Here is a 15932-nt window from a genome sequence, read left to right on the forward strand (position 1 = left end):
TATAAACATATTGCTTCCATTGATACCTATTAATTTAGGGCATTCTATTTATTCTTGAAATATTCAAATATAGCTAATAGACTTTGATTTTTTTAAAATAAATTTATTTATTTATTTATTTATTTATTTATTTATTTTTGGCTGCGTTGAGTCTTTGTTGCTGCGCGTGGGCTTTCTCTGGTTGTGGCGAGCGGGGCTACTCTTTGTTGCGGTGGGTGGGCTTCTCATTGCGGTGGCTTCTCATAGGGCTTCAGTAGTTGTGGCATGCAGGCTCAGTAGTTGTGGCTCACAGGCTCTGGAGTGCTGGCTCAGTAGTTGTGGCACGTGAGCTTAGTTGCTCTGCGGCATGTGGGATCTTCTGGGACCAGGGCTCAAACCCGTGTCCCCTGCATTAGCAGGCGGATTCTTAACCACTGCGCCACCAGGGAAGTCCCTAGGCTTTGATTTTTGATGCCAAAATTCTTCCACGTATAAATATTAACATACTCTTAAGGTGAAAACTGAAAATTACTCACAGTAAAGATATAAAATAATATCTATATATTAATATTATATAATATATAGAATTCATATTAAATTTTATCATATTAATGCTCATAATTATCACATGCACACTTAATAAATGTCTATAATATTACGAACATTTTGTGGATCAATAAAATACAAGTGAACTTGGTGACATCTACATGGAAATACTTTCTATGAAAATAATTAGAAGCACTGATTTTAATCTGCTCTTTGTAGAAGAGCTTTCTCTTTTCTTTCTTCTTTTTTAATCTACATAGTATTAAAATCTGCTTAGTTACCAGTCAGAAACTATATCAATATGTTATTAAGACCATATATAGAATCATGTCAATTACATTTTGAAAACCATCAATTTTTGTTAAATTCAGAGACAGCGTTGTGTGGCATGGTAGTAGAACAGACAGTTACAAACTTGGGAGAGTAACACTTCCTAAACTTTTACTTCAAATACTCCTCACTACCTTATTTACTTTCACATTTTACTGATTACTTCCATCTTTCTGAAAAATCTATTAAATTCGTATTATTATTTGAGAAGTGACCTTTGTAATAAAATTCTTATAATGAGAAATGTATTTTTATTGTGATTAGTGAGCTTTATCCATTACACTTCAAGTATTATATATCCAAAATACAGGTTATAAAATTATTAATGTGACTTTAGACTATTAGGTATTGAATGTTACTAAGGTGATAACAATAGGCTTATGAAGGGATAGACAATAGTTTATCTACTTTTTTATAAGTTCAGATACGGAGAATTTCTTGATCCACTCTTTAATAAGTATTATAAATTAAACAGTCACTGAAAAGGAAAAGAAAAATGCAATTCAAGATGCGACATATGGTTTACCTAATAAAAATATAAAAGTAGAGTTTAAGATACTCATCATTATTTGCTTAATATATCTCAAAAGACCCCTCTAAATGGTTATTAAAGTGTATAATAATAGGTGAGCCAAAGCAGTATATTGCAGATTTTTTTATTGTAAATGTTCTTAGACAACAACTGATAATATTGTTCTTGCATTTTTTCCATTCTATGAAAAGAACTTTAATCTGAATATTCTGCATACTGCAATCAGTATCTTTAAATAATTTAGGATTTCAAGAATATATAAAATAAAAGAAACCAGCCCCAAGATAATCCAGACTGAGAAGTAACGTTCAAACACTATCTTGTATATTTTTCAAATGGCTATCTTCATGTAACCCAACACTTGTGTTCTGATTATCTAATTTTTCTTAACAAATTAGCCTAATATTTAGTGTCTTAAAGCATTTTATTACATCTCATGGTTTTTATTTGTTCTTGTTTTTGTTTTTATTTTGTTTTGTTTGATCAGAAATTTGGACAGGTATCACTTGGCCATTCTCTCACTCCATGTGACATCCACTGAAGTCACTTACTGGTATTCAGGGCTGATGGACTATAGAAGGTCCAAATTGGACCTATAGAAGGTCCAAATTGGCTCTCTCCACATCTTGAGTGCCTTGGTAGGGCCAGCTGGAAGGCTAAACTCACCTTGGATTATTGTTTGGGGTGGCTACACATGACCTCTTCATCAAGATGGTCTCAGGGTAGCTGGGCTTCTTAAACAACAGCTTTTTAACTTTGAGTTAGTGTTCTAAGTGACAAAGAAGTTTGCCACATTCTTAAGACCTAGTCCATGAAATTGACAGTGTCACATCTTTAGTGTTTTATTTTATTTGTAAATCAATGATGGAACCAGCCAAATTCATGAAGAGAAAAATTAAACTCTTATCTCTCAATGGGAGAAGTAGCAAAAATATTGTGGCCATTTTAATATACTAGAGTCTTCTCACTGGTTATATATTATTTATATCCCTCCCATACACAAAAGGAACTCAGTCACCTCCAAGGACCCCCAGAGCCTCATTTCATTACATCATTGGTTTGAAGTTCAGGATCTTGTCCTCTAAATCAGTTCTAGGTACAGATGAACTTCCTCAGTTTCAATCCTTAAAGTACCCTTCAACTTGGTCAATTTATTGTAATAAATCAAAAAGTAAATTTTAATCTTGAAGCTTTTAACTTGTTATACCGAGAAAGTATAGCATATATACTTCCTCTTAAGTCACAAATTCAATACAGCATTGATACAAATTCTAGGATGGTGTTATCTGTAACATTTCTGGGTGTGTGCTAGATCCCTTCTATGTGTTTTCTTAGGTTCACTTCCTTGAATACAGTTTCTCTTGAACTGAGACCTACAAACTACAGAAATGTATCATCTCCCCCCTCAGCCCTGATACATATAATACACAATGATGAGTCATGCATAGAGTAACTATAATAGAGATTTCCATTTAAAGAAAGAAAAAAACACGTAGAATCGTTAATGGTTCATAGTAATTTTGCAATCTACTGGCACATGTTGCCAGTTTCTTGAATAGGATCAAGTTCTACAGCCTGGAAAATACTCTTTGTGGGTCTTTACTTCACTCTTCCGGCTCTTGATTCTACCCTCTGACTTGGGTTTAAAGCTGAGTAGCTTTCTCAGCCGGCATCCTATTTATAGAAATTTGAAGATACAAAAGCCCCTTTCTAAACTTTTTATAATACATTATACTGTCTCTGTCGTTTTCATGCAAAGTGGTAAAATTTACTTAAACACTTCGTGGCATTTCTGTGAACCGAAATAATTCATTAGACAAAAGTCACACGAATATTTCATCTCAGTCTAGACAATTCTATTTCTTTGTGCTGAGAGTCAGTTTACAATGCGAACAACACACTTAAGATTCTTAGAGGCCCATTTAGGCCTGCCCTTAAATCTGTTTGAAATCTCAGTAAAGTTTCTTTAGTTCTCAGTGTTAAGATCTTAACCTTCAGTATAAGTTTTAGGAAGTATTCTGGATTTCACCTCCACCTTGAAGACATTTTTTTTACTTGAGGAGCTTTTTGAAGGAGAAACTGGTCATAAGAAATGGTTTTAATTATATTGCAATAATCACTGGCTCCTTTATATTTTTTCTAAAATCTGCTTGAAACTGAATCTACTTTTGGGGCACATCTTACTCTGACCATACCTCTGATAACTATTTAGCATTTTCAACATGGAAGTCTCAGCCCACTCCAACAGGCCATTAGCTATATTTTCTTTTACGTGTGATTACAGACAACTGTGTTACCAAGCATCCTGCCCATTTCTCTAGCCTCCAATAACAATTTCCTCCCTGTCAACTCTCCTCAACTTTTCAACTCTCCTCAAGAATTTCCTGAGGCCTTGCAGCTTTTACAACAGGAGTCTTCTAGGCTCTTCTAGCTTCTGCTTGCCATGTAGTCCCAAAGCCAGGGATTTATAGTTTAGTTTTAGTTAAAACAGCATTATATTTCCAGGTAAAATATGTTATATTAGTTATCTATTAGTGAATCAGAAATTATTCTAAAATAAAGACTTAAAACAATAGTCATTTTATTATATCTCAAAAATGTGCTTGTTAAAAATTCAAATTGGGCAAGTTTTTGGCTCTAGCAGCATTGACTGACATCACTGTGCTGTTAATCTGGAAGATAGACAGGTTTGGAGACATCTGTAGGGCTTTGCTCCTACATTTGGTACCTTAGTGGGGATGCCTGGAGACTCAGCCATCTGTAATCAGTGAAATCTTAAACAATGTTGATACTAGCATTTGAATTTTGGATATCACTCCATCATAGAACTGCCATAACATATTTTAGCTGTATCTTGCTTGTATCCCTCTTAGACTGTAAACTTTGTGAAACTGGGCCTATATATATTTAGTTAAAAAACATGTCCCCAGAAACTGGTGGAGTGTTAGGTCCAAGTAATTATGAGTGAATGAATAAGTGAATAAATGACTTTGACTTAAACTGAAATGAATTATAATAATTATTTTTTTATAATTGTTTGCAATATTTACATCACTAATTTATTTTTTAAAGACGTACCTGGATTTTGGAGGAAATATCCATATTTTAAAGATTCACTAATGAAAAATGCAGGGTTTTTTCTAAGAATAAGAATGAGAAAAGAGAATTTATAAGAAGCACTCAGTGTAGAGGATGCAAACTTTACCTCTATCCATTGTAGGTTTGCAGCTGGGAGCTTTTAACAAAAAGACAGATTAACAAGAGGAAAACAAATAAATTTTTAATACATGGAGTACGCATCACATGAAAGAAACCTAAAAAGAAGATTAACTCAAAGTGATGGCTTAGAACTCTGGCTTTTACAGCATCTTCTACAAAAAATAATATATCTATAGAATAATGGCAGAACAAAGGAAAGTAGTTTTAGGCTTCTAAGCGTGGCAAAGTGTGGGAAGGTAAATATATGGGAGGAAACTAAGAGTAAGGTTTTTAATGTAAATGGGATAAGTGCCTGTCTCCAGTAAAAGGAGAATTTATATCTTGCCTTTAGGCAGAAGAAGAAGAAAATAGAGCTTTTCCTGCCTTTGTTGCTTCTTAGTTACCTTCAGCTGAAAACAATTGTTATGTCAAAGTGGAATATTTTGGGGTGGCATACTCTACTATGCTTCATTCATTTTTAAACTACATTTGACCCTTGAACAACACAGGTTTGAACTGCACAGATCCAGTTACACATGAATACTTTTCAATAAATATAATACTTGTATCTTCATTTTACAGATCCTTAAAGTAACTAAGTATGGGAGAAAGTTTTTGTTCAATTAGAGATCACAGTGTGTGGAGTAATAGAACTGGGGTTTGAGTCTTGATGCTATGTAAACTGTTTCAGTGTCCTGCCCTTGGGTGAGTCATTTGTCAGTTCCTTTGGGTTTGAAGCAGAGATAACAGTTTGAGGATTTTCATTTGAAAGAGGGGATCAACATTGCTAACCTCCCCCCATTGTTCAAGGGTCTACTGTAGTCTTAATAGCTCTTACGCAAGTAACATCTTTTTAAAACAGGTCTTATCCAAGGAAACAAATGAATCTCTGCCTTGTCTGCTCCAGGCTCATCACCATTTGGAAGGAAGCTGGGATTCTTGTTCTGAAGCTTTGCTTTCAAAGCAAGCCCTGGTATTTTTACTTAGAGTATATGTTATATATCTGTATGGCTTTTGGCAGAAGCTAACAGAGATTATGGAAGGGAATGCTAAATAAAAGTAGAAAACAAAATATAAAACTGGTACTACACTGCTTGTTTGAACTCTAGGGTACATAAACTACAAGCAATGGCAGGTTTATGCCATTAAGTGGGTATAATATGCATCTTGTGGTTAGAAGTTCTGCATTTGTATATGGCTGGAAGCACAGTTAGGCAAATAATTCAAGTCTCAGTCCTTTTCTTGATAACACATGAATTGAGTTGGAATATGCATAAAAGTTCTCCCCCAGTCATAGACCCTACTGTGCCCTTCTCTCTTACAACGACAGAAGGAAGTCTAAAGCTAAAAGGGAGTGCAGTTGGATTTTATAAATGATAATTAGCATCATCTGTACAGTGCAAGTTATGTATTTTGGAGTTCAAAGGCTACTATGATCTAATAATACGGAGGGCAAAATTAAGCCCTGTTTAAAAAGGAGTTCGGTATGCAAATTGGAGTGCTGCCAGGAGCTTGAACAGATGTTTGAAAATTTAGCTGAGTGTGTTTATTCATTCTAAATATGTTTACATAATGTATTGTATGTTATTTTCTCAAGCACATTTGCATGGAAATGTATGTATGGTCCTGATTCTGCCATCTTTAATCATGCAAAACTACCACTGGCTTCTGATGGAATTATGCACATGTCAGTTGTGGCAAAATCAGGCCCATGGAGAAAGTCTTGCAATCAGTGGAGCAAACGCACCTATTACCACTGCATGTTCAGTTACACAGCAGCGCCTGCAGGCAAAGATTAGCAAGGACTTCATAGGCCTGGAAAGGAGATTTACAGATGGTGCTCTGAATTACTCAAAGAAATGTATTAATTAACACACACTTGAGTTGTTTCAGGTAATTAATGCCATGCTATTTTTTTTCTAAATCTATTTCTAATGTTAAATTTTTCTCTCACTTTCCTTTTACGTACACCCCACACACATCCTTCTCATACATCTCTGTTAATGACTTGAGTAGTAGAAGAAACACTGATTAACCGTCAAAATACTTAGATGGTTATCTCCCACATATTCTGTATAGAGTGATTATAGCAAATAAATGAAGGAACTGCTTTATTTAGTTATTTCTTCCTCATATTCCAACAGACTCTTAGTTTGGTCGATTGAAAGTTTCTACATCTCCATATACATTATTTTGAAGGCTGGGTAATTTATATTGTTCAATAATGATTTTAAGTACTTGTAATAGATTTTTTAAAATTTTTTGTCAGATTCATTTGCTCAATAAAAAATATTTAGTATCTTCTATGTACTAGACTTTTTTTTTAGGTTTCAGGGATACACTGGTGAATGAAGCAGAAAAAAAAAATGTGTGCCTTCATGAAACTTATGATCTTGTTAAAAAGAGTAAACAAACAGGCATTAAGCAAATTAAGATCAAGCAGTTATTAAAATAAATTCTATGAAGAAATAGTACAGATGACCTTTAAAAGAATCACCAGGAAGACTTAATTTGGATTGGAGCATCAATGTACTCTTCTTTGAGTTAGTGAACTTTAGGCTGAGACCTGAAGGACAAATATAGATTTAGGCCTACGGAGAATAGGTCCAATCTTCCAGGCAAATAGAATGATACATGTAAATGTTTTGAGGTGAAAAGATGCTTGGAGAATTTGGGGGACTAAGGAAGCAAATGTGAATTCTGAGTTCACAGGAATGCTTAGAAAGCTGTCTGTGGATTATGAGACAGGAGCCTGATAATGCACATCTTTATGATCCTGTTTTAGAGTCTGAATTTTGCCTGAAGGCAATGGAAACTAAGAAGCTTTTAAGTAGAAAACTGGCACAATTATATTTTCATTTTGAAAGGATATTTGTGGCTACTGTGTTAAAATCAATTTGTGTTTTACAGGAGTAGAAGTAGGAAAACCAGTTTGGTAGATATTGCTATAATGATGATAACTTAAGCCAGTATAGTGAAAAAGGCCATGAAAAGGAGGGAACTGATTTCAGAAAAATATTGAAATAAAAGCGAGCAGAACACAGAGATGTAATTGAATGGGCAGGGTAAAGAATTCAGAAGGGTTTACACTATCAGCCAATATACTGGTTTAAATAACTTGGTAAATAAGTAAAGGCCTTATTTAGTGAGAAGAGGCAAACAAGAATGAAGACCTCAAGTTTGACCATGGTTTGAGAAGTCTGTGCTGACATATCCTTGAAAAAGTATCAAAGAGAAACTGGATATGCAGGTCTGGAGAGTAGTAAGGGTGTTTAGTTGGAGTTGTGAGTTTTAGAATCTTTGGCACATGACTGGCTATGGATTGGCTATAGTAGTGATTGAAAATTAACTGGAAGGAAAGGACAGAGAAGAATCATGAACTGTTTTGGACTGAATGGTTGTGTCCCCCTAGAATTCATATATTGAAGCCTTAACTCCAAATGTGATAGTGTTTGGAAATGGTGGCTTTGGAGGTAATCAGGTTTAGATGAGTTCATGAGGGTGGGGTTCTCACAATCGGATTAGTGTCCTTGAAACAATAAACCAGAGAGGTTTATCTCTCTCTTCTCCATGTGAAGATATAACAAGAAGATGGACATCCCCAGGAAGAGGCTCTTCATCAGGAGCCTAATAGGACAGAACCTTGATTTTGAACTTCCCAGCCTCCAGAACTGTGAGAAATAAATATCTGTTGCTTAAGACACCCAGTTCACAGTATTTTGTTATAGCCATCTCAGCTGACTAAGACATGCACTCAGCACAGATTCCTGGGAACTCCAACTCAAAGTGATGTTTTTCTTTTCATAGAACACTTCTAAGACCAATGGAAATCCCATTAGCCTTATATCAAAATTTTATAAAATGCTCCTACTTTTTATTATTATAATATACTGTTGTTAAATTTGTCTTTCACTTAAATTATCACATTACTCTTTAGTATAGTGAAGTTCATTTCTTTTCCAAAATACCAATATTCAGTAGTTCTCTTCAGTCTATCTGACAATTATTTTATCATAATGCAGCTTTGGGTGGATATCTGGGACACCATTTTAGCTCTTGCCCTGATTTGTCCTTTTCAGTAAGCATTTCGTGTTGATGTATCTTTTTAGTCACTTTTCTCTCTTTTGTATTTCAGTTGTCTGTATAGATTTTTTTTCCTTTGCCTTCATTTGAAACCTAAGTTCTCAGATTCATTTTTCTTTGAAATTCTTATAACATGCTTTTGGGTACATCTTTTTAGTAACAATCCACATGAGGACATTTCATAAGTAACTTTTTATTAAGTCTTATGCTATGCAGCCGCAATACAGAGGAAAAAAATGCATTCAAATAAGATAGAAAAAGGAAAAGTTAATCATTTTTAAAGTGCTTGTATGTAGAGGAGTGGATAATATATATGTCTTATCTGGAATTTAAAGCTTTGAAACATAGGACATATATTTTATATTTTTAGGATATTAAAGAAAACATTGAGACTTAATAAAAGAAAAAGATTATCTAGAATAATTAACACACAGAGCTGGAACAATGTCTACCTCTGTCACCATTATCCTTAGGAAATTACATACTCATGCCAGCACAAAAAGAAAAAACATATTTCTAGTTAGTTGGATTTTTTATTGAAGTATAGTTGGTTTACAATATTGCATTAGTTTCAAATGTATGGCAAAGTATTCAGTTATAAATATATATTTTTTCATATTCTTCCATTATAGGTTATTACAAGATATTGAATATAGTTCCCTGTGCTATACAGTAAATCCTTGTTGCTTACCTATTTTATGTATAACAATTTGTGTCTGTTAATCCCTTACTACTAATTTATCCTTCCTCCCCCACCTTCCCCTTCAGTAACCATATATTTTCTTTCTACGTCTGAGAGTCTGTTTCTGTTTTATACATAGATTCATTTGTATTACTTTTTAGACTCCACACATAAGTGATATCATATGATATTTGTCTTTCTGTGACTTCACTTAGTATGATACTCTCTAGTTGTATCCATGTTGCTGCAAATGGCATTATTTCGTTCTTTTTTATGGCTGAGTAGTATTCCATTGTATGTATGTGCCACATCTTCTTTATCCATTCATCTGTCGATGGATATTTAGGTTATTTACATGTCTTGGCTATTGTGAATAGTGCTACAGTGAACATTGGGGAGCATGTATCTTTTTGAATTAGAGTTTTCTCTGGATATATACCTAGGAGTGGGATTGCAGGATCATATGGTGACTCTATTTTTAGTTTTTTAAGGAACCTCCATACTGTTCTTCCCACCAACGGTGTAGGAGGATTCCCTTTTCTCCTCACCCTTTCCAGCATTATTTATTATTTTTGGATTTTTTGATGATAACCATTTTGACTGGTATGAGGTGATATCTCATTGTAGTTTTGATTCGCATTTCTCTAATAGTTAGTGATGTTGAGCATCTTTTCATGTGACTGTTGGCCATCTGTATGATTTCTCTGGAGAAATGTCTACTTAGATCTTCTGCCTATTTATTTATTGGGTTATGTATTTTGTTGATATTGAGTTGTATGAGTTGTTTGCATATTTTGGAAATTAAGCCCTTGTAAGGTGCATCATCTGCAAATATTTTCTCCCATCTTTTTATTTTGTTGATGATTTCCTTTGCTGTGCAAAAGCGTTTAAGTTTGATTAAGTCCCATTTGTTTATTTTTGCTTTTATTTCTTTTGCCTTGGGAGACTGGTCTAAGAAAATATAACTACAATTTATGTCCAAGAATGTTTTGCCTATGTCCTCTTCTAGGAGTGTTATGGTACCATGTCTTATATTCCATACTATGTACAATAAATCATTTAAATGTTTTAGAAAGGAATACTCTGAGATGATCTTTTAGAAAGTTACATTTACCACAATAAAGAAGTTTCCTTATACACCTAGGTTAATTTAGAAGTAAGTGTTGAATTTTATCAAAATGCTTTTCCTGCATCATTTGAAATAATCATAAAATTTTTCTCACTCTTTGCCCCGAGGTTGTATACTTATGTCCTGACTTCAACCCTGAAAAAAATAAAAAATAAAGTCTTCATTTCTCTCTATTAAAAAAGTCACCTGTTAGATAAGCATAGAACCAAGTCATACCCACTGACCTAGCAATTCTAAGACCTTCACCCACATCTCAGTTCCCTTCTCTTAACAATAAGAACTATATTCCCCAGTTTTCTCCCAAATTTTACTTCAGCTATATTTATTTATATTTTATTCAAAGACTATTGTGCCTGTGTGTGTGCATGTGTGCGTGTGTGTGTACATATGTAAACATACTGCCATGCTGTATACTGGCCTGTCTTTCTTTCTTCTATAACCCCTATCTCCTTTTATAATGTTTATGGAGAGTAACCATTATGAATTACTTTGATATCTGTGGTAAGAGTGGGAGGCACACAGATTAAACTATTTGGTCCTATACTTTTATTCCAAATTGATCTGAATTTTTATAAAGAAATGAGGTATTCAAATATTACTGATCTCTAACTTAAAATATGTAGATGCTAATTTGATTAACTCAAACGCAACTGATTTGAGACCTTAATTACACCTGCACAATCCCTTCAACTCTGTCATATGCTATTGGCTAAAAGCAAGTGACAGGTTCTGTCTACACTTAAATAAGGGGATTACATAAGGTATAGTCACCAGGAATCAGGGACCATGGGGCCATCTTAGAATCTTGACTCCCACATGGGTAAGAATGCTGGGGAGTTGGTGGGGTTACTGCCTGGACCTGCTCATTCCCTGCTTCTCCCCAAGCTTGGCAGTTCTCCCAGGTTAGAATGAGCCATGAAAAATGTGTACCTTTGCCACCAGAAGAGACTACTTGATTTGGAATGGAGCATGGAAAACCACTTGCCCATAGGCATTGGCAATAAGAGGAGAAATCCCAGTGGGAAAAAAAAAAGAAGAAAGCCAGTTGGTCTGTGAACCAATAAGGTTGTAGCTTTGGTTGAGCAAGCAATCATCCAACAGGCTGGAGAGAAATTTAATAGGTAGTGCCGAGCCATGAGGCTGTGATAAGCTCATTGCATACACCTGTTTGAAAGTTGCATGCACAAGGCTGGAGGACACATTGGTCCACTTTATCTACACATCCCAGGTTGATTGTGAGACTATGAACACATGCAGGGGAACAGCAGAAAGTAGAACTGCACAGAACTGAAGACCACCTGATCCTTGAATGTGCTCCCCAGTCCCACTCACATAAGCAGGTTTGGAAGGATTACTATCTTGGATGTTTCAGCACAAACTCTGACCACAAAGATATGCAGGCACAGGGGAGACTCCAGCAAAACATGAATAAATAATAACAAGAATTTTAAAATATTGAGTAATTGCGCAAGTGCTTATACCCTAATGGGGGGACACGTTTCACTATGTTAGTCCAGGTAAGTTACTAAATAACCAACCAACCCACCAACCAACTAAACAGAAATGGCAACAACAGTTAAGAAGGAAAAAGAAATCCAGAACCGTGCTCATATAGTATTGTAAATATTCAGTTTTCTATCCAAAATTACAAAGTAAACTCTTCAAAGAATTTTTAAAATTTATCAACAATGCTATAGAGTTAAACTTAGTGGTGATCTTTTAAGAGATTTATAGGGTGGTGGTATGATAGTAGGGAAAGACTAACTGAAATGAAATCGTATCATGAATTTTTCTATTAAATGCAATATATATATATATATAGAATAATTTATGTATTAACAGAAAAAGTAAACATTTACATAGAGATTTTAATAAATAAATGGTAATAAATAGAACATAAATTGTATCATTTTTAACTTATAGAGTAAAAATTATGAAACATGGGACCTTCCATCAATTTAGCCAAAAGCAGGAAGATGAAAAAATGTCATGGTACAATAATGTAAAGAATGGGTCCATATATAAAAGAATGAAATTAGAACACTCCCTAACACCATACACAAAAATAAACTCAAAATGGATTAAAGACCTAAATGTAAGACTGGTCACTATAAAACTCTTAGAGGTAGGTGTCCATCAACAGATTAATGGATAAAGAAGATGTGGCACATATACACAATGGAATATTACTCAGCCATAAAAAGAAAGGAAATTGAGTTATTTGTAGTGAGGTGGATGGGCCTAGAGTCTGTCACACAGAGTGAAGTAAGTCAGAAAGAGAAAAACAAATACCGTATGCTAACACATATATATGGAATCTAAAAAAAAAAAAAAAAATGGTACTGATGAACCTAGGGGCAGGACAGGAAGAGTAAAGACGCAGACGTAAAGAATGGACTTGAGGACACAGGGATGAAGTGAGAGAGTAGCATTGACATATATACACTACCAAATGTAAAATAGATAGCTAGTGGGAAACAGTTGCATCACATGGGGAGATCAGCTCGGTGCTTTGTGACCACCTAGAGGGGTGGGATAAGGAGGATGGGAGGGAGACTCAAGAGGGAGGGGATATGGGGATGTATGTATACATATAGCTGATTCATTTTGTTATACAGCAGAAACTAACACAACATTATAAAGCAATTATACTCCAATAAAGATGTTAAGAAAAAAAAAAAAACCTCTTAGAGGAAAACATAGGAAGAACACTTTTTGACTTAAATCACAGCAAGATCTTTTTTGACCCATCTCCTAGAGTAATGGAAATAAAAACAAAAATAAACAAATGGGACTTAATTAAACTTAAAAGGTTTTGCACAGCAAAGGAAACTATAAACAAAACAAAAAGACAACCCTCAGAATGGGAGAAAATATTTGCAAATGAAGCAACTGACAAAGAATTAATCTCCAAAATATATAAACAGCTCATGTAGCTCAATATCAAAAAAACAAACAACCCAATCAAAAATGGGCAGAAGACTTAAATAGACATTTCTCCAAAGAAGACATACAGATGGCCAAGAGGCACATGAAAAGGTGCTCAACATCACTAATTATTAGAGAAATGCAGATCAAAACTACAATGAGGTATCACCTCACACCAGTTAGAATGGGCATCATCAGAAAATCTACAAACAACAAATGCTTTAGAGGGTGTGGAGAAAAGGGAACCCTCTTGCACTGTTGGTGGGAATGTAAATTGATACAGCCACTATGGAGAACAGTATGGAGGTTCCTTAAAAAAACTAAAAATAGAATTACCATATGACCCAGCAATCCCACTACTGGGCATATACCCTGAGAAAACCATAATTCAAAAGGACACATGCACCCCAATGTTCATTGTAGCACTGTTTACAGTAGCTACGTCATGGAAGCAACCTAAATGCCCATCGACAGAAAAATGGATAAAGAAGATGTGGCACATATATACAATGGAATATTACTCAGCCATAAAAAGGAACGAAATTGGGTCATTTGTAGAGACGTGGATGGACCTAGAGACTGTCATACAGAGTGAAGTAAGTCAGAAAGAGAAAAAAAAACACCATATGATATCATTTATATGTGGAATCTAGAAAAATGCTGCAGATGAACTGGTTTGCAAGGCAGAAATAGAGACACAGATGTAAAGAACAAACGTATGGACCCCAGGGGGGGAAGCTGGTGGGGGGGTGGGTGTGGTGGTTGTGGGATGAATTGGGAGATTGGGATTGACATACATACACTAAAACATATAAAATCGATAACTAATAAGAACCTGCTGTATAAAAATAGATAAATAAAATTTTTAAAAAAAGAATGGGTCCATATAAATCAATAATTAAAACAAGAATTGATTAAGTTCCAATACAGAATTTTTATACTTAGTTTAAAAACGAAGAGCATGTGTTTTTTTTTGAGACAAAAAGTATAAATACAAGGACGGGATACCATATATATATCTCTGTACATACATACAGGTATACTTACACCAGGTAAGTAATAAAATAGCATGCTAATTAGCATGATTAGCATGATTAAAATGTATGACTATAAGCATTAAATAAACTGAGTAATACATAAGATTAATAAAGGCAAATTTCTACTGTTGACTGTTGTCTCCCAAAGGACCACCAATAAAAAATGTTGATGGGGCTTCCCTGGTGGCGCAGTGGTTGAGAGTCTGCCTGCTGATGCAGGGGACATGGGTTCGAGCCCTGGTCTGGGAAGATCCCACATGCCGCGGAGCAACTGGGCCCGTGAGCCACAACTACTGAGCCTGCGCGTCTGGAGCCTGTGCTCCGCAACAAGAGAGGCCGCGATGGTGAGAGGCCAGCGCACCGCGATGAAGAGTGGCCCCCGCTTGCCGCAACTAGAGGAAGCCCTCGCGCAGAAACGAAGACCCAACACAGCCAAATAAATAAATAAATAATAATTAAAGGTGCTAATAATTAAAAAAAAAAAAAAAATGTTGTTGAGGGTAAAGTTAAGCTTGTCAGACATACTATAATATGGAAGAAAACCTCCTTGACATGGTCCTCAGAGTGTTTCCAAGTGACAAAATTATGGAAAGGTTGTTATAGGATTTAAGGGCCTATGTTGGGTGGTTTTAAGGCAGACCTTGCAAGCGAGGGAGTTTGTTGGGATTGAATAGTTTTTATAACATCATCTTTGGACTCAGAGGAATCTTGAAAGTAAGACTTCTTGGAGCAAGAAAGTAGTTTTTTTTATCCCTACACCTTATGCAGTTTAACATAAGGACATAAAACTATGTTTGCTCACAGTATTGTTTAATAAAGGAATAGGAGATGCTGACTTCATGACTCACTACCAAAAAGCTAATAGGGATTATTAATTTTTTTATCCAACCGATAAGGATTACACGTTTCATTGAAAACTCAAAAATATCCATTTTAATTTAGTTCGGAAGGAAAATGCCCATACATTTTTAAAAAATACAAAGCACATTATTGGACTATGATATAAAGATAAATAAAAATAAAAATATTTATTTACAAAACATTGAAAACTATAACAAGCAAACCTAGTTATTTTATAACTATTAGTTATAAAATAAATAAGTCACAGGGATATAATGTATAGGACAGGGAATATAGTCAGTATTTTATAATAGCTTTGTATGAGGTCTATAAAAATATTGAATCACTGTGTTGTATACCTGAAACTAATATAATATTGTAAGTCAAATATACGTCAATAAATAAATAAATACAGTCTCCCTAAATAAATAGCTCTTTGAGTAAGAGAAAATTTTTTTAAAATATATGTGAAAAAGCAGTAAGAACACTGTAAATGGAAATCTGTGAGCTCTGACAATTTTCCTCCCAAAACATGCATATTTTTAAATTAATATGTTAGAAAAAATTTAGAATATTTTCCTCTTCTATTTTAGTGCTTCTAGAAGAGAGTGGGAAGCTGAATTTCAGAACTTTGGGTTAATATTATTT

The 15932-nt window shown here is 34.7% G+C and overlaps 1 protein-coding gene and 2 long non-coding RNA genes across 4 annotated transcripts in view; 2 read left to right on the forward strand and 1 right to left on the reverse strand.

The window, feature by feature from the left end:
- Positions 1 to 15932, reverse strand: part of LOC309639119 — a 1037414-nt gene that overhangs the window by 757805 nt on the left and 263677 nt on the right. The gene's annotated exons all lie outside the window — the stretch shown is intronic.
- LOC309639132 overlaps positions 1 to 15932 on the forward strand; it is a 932641-nt gene that overhangs the window by 337205 nt on the left and 579504 nt on the right. The gene's annotated exons all lie outside the window — the stretch shown is intronic.
- Positions 1 to 15932, forward strand: part of CDH19 (cadherin 19) — a 277276-nt gene that overhangs the window by 92210 nt on the left and 169134 nt on the right. The window contains exon 1 of one of the 2 annotated variants that reach the window (XM_082415897.1): positions 108 to 8258. The exons of the other annotated variant lie outside the window; for it this stretch is intronic. The gene's annotated coding sequence lies outside the window, so the exon portion shown is untranslated. Of the gene's footprint in view, positions 1 to 107; positions 8259 to 15932 lie in introns of those variants that run through there. 2 annotated transcript variants of the gene reach the window in all.

Source organism: Balaenoptera physalus (genome assembly GCF_965194825.1).
Source record: "Balaenoptera physalus genome assembly, chromosome: 12".
Taxonomy (NCBI): Eukaryota; Metazoa; Chordata; class Mammalia; order Artiodactyla; family Balaenopteridae; genus Balaenoptera; species Balaenoptera physalus.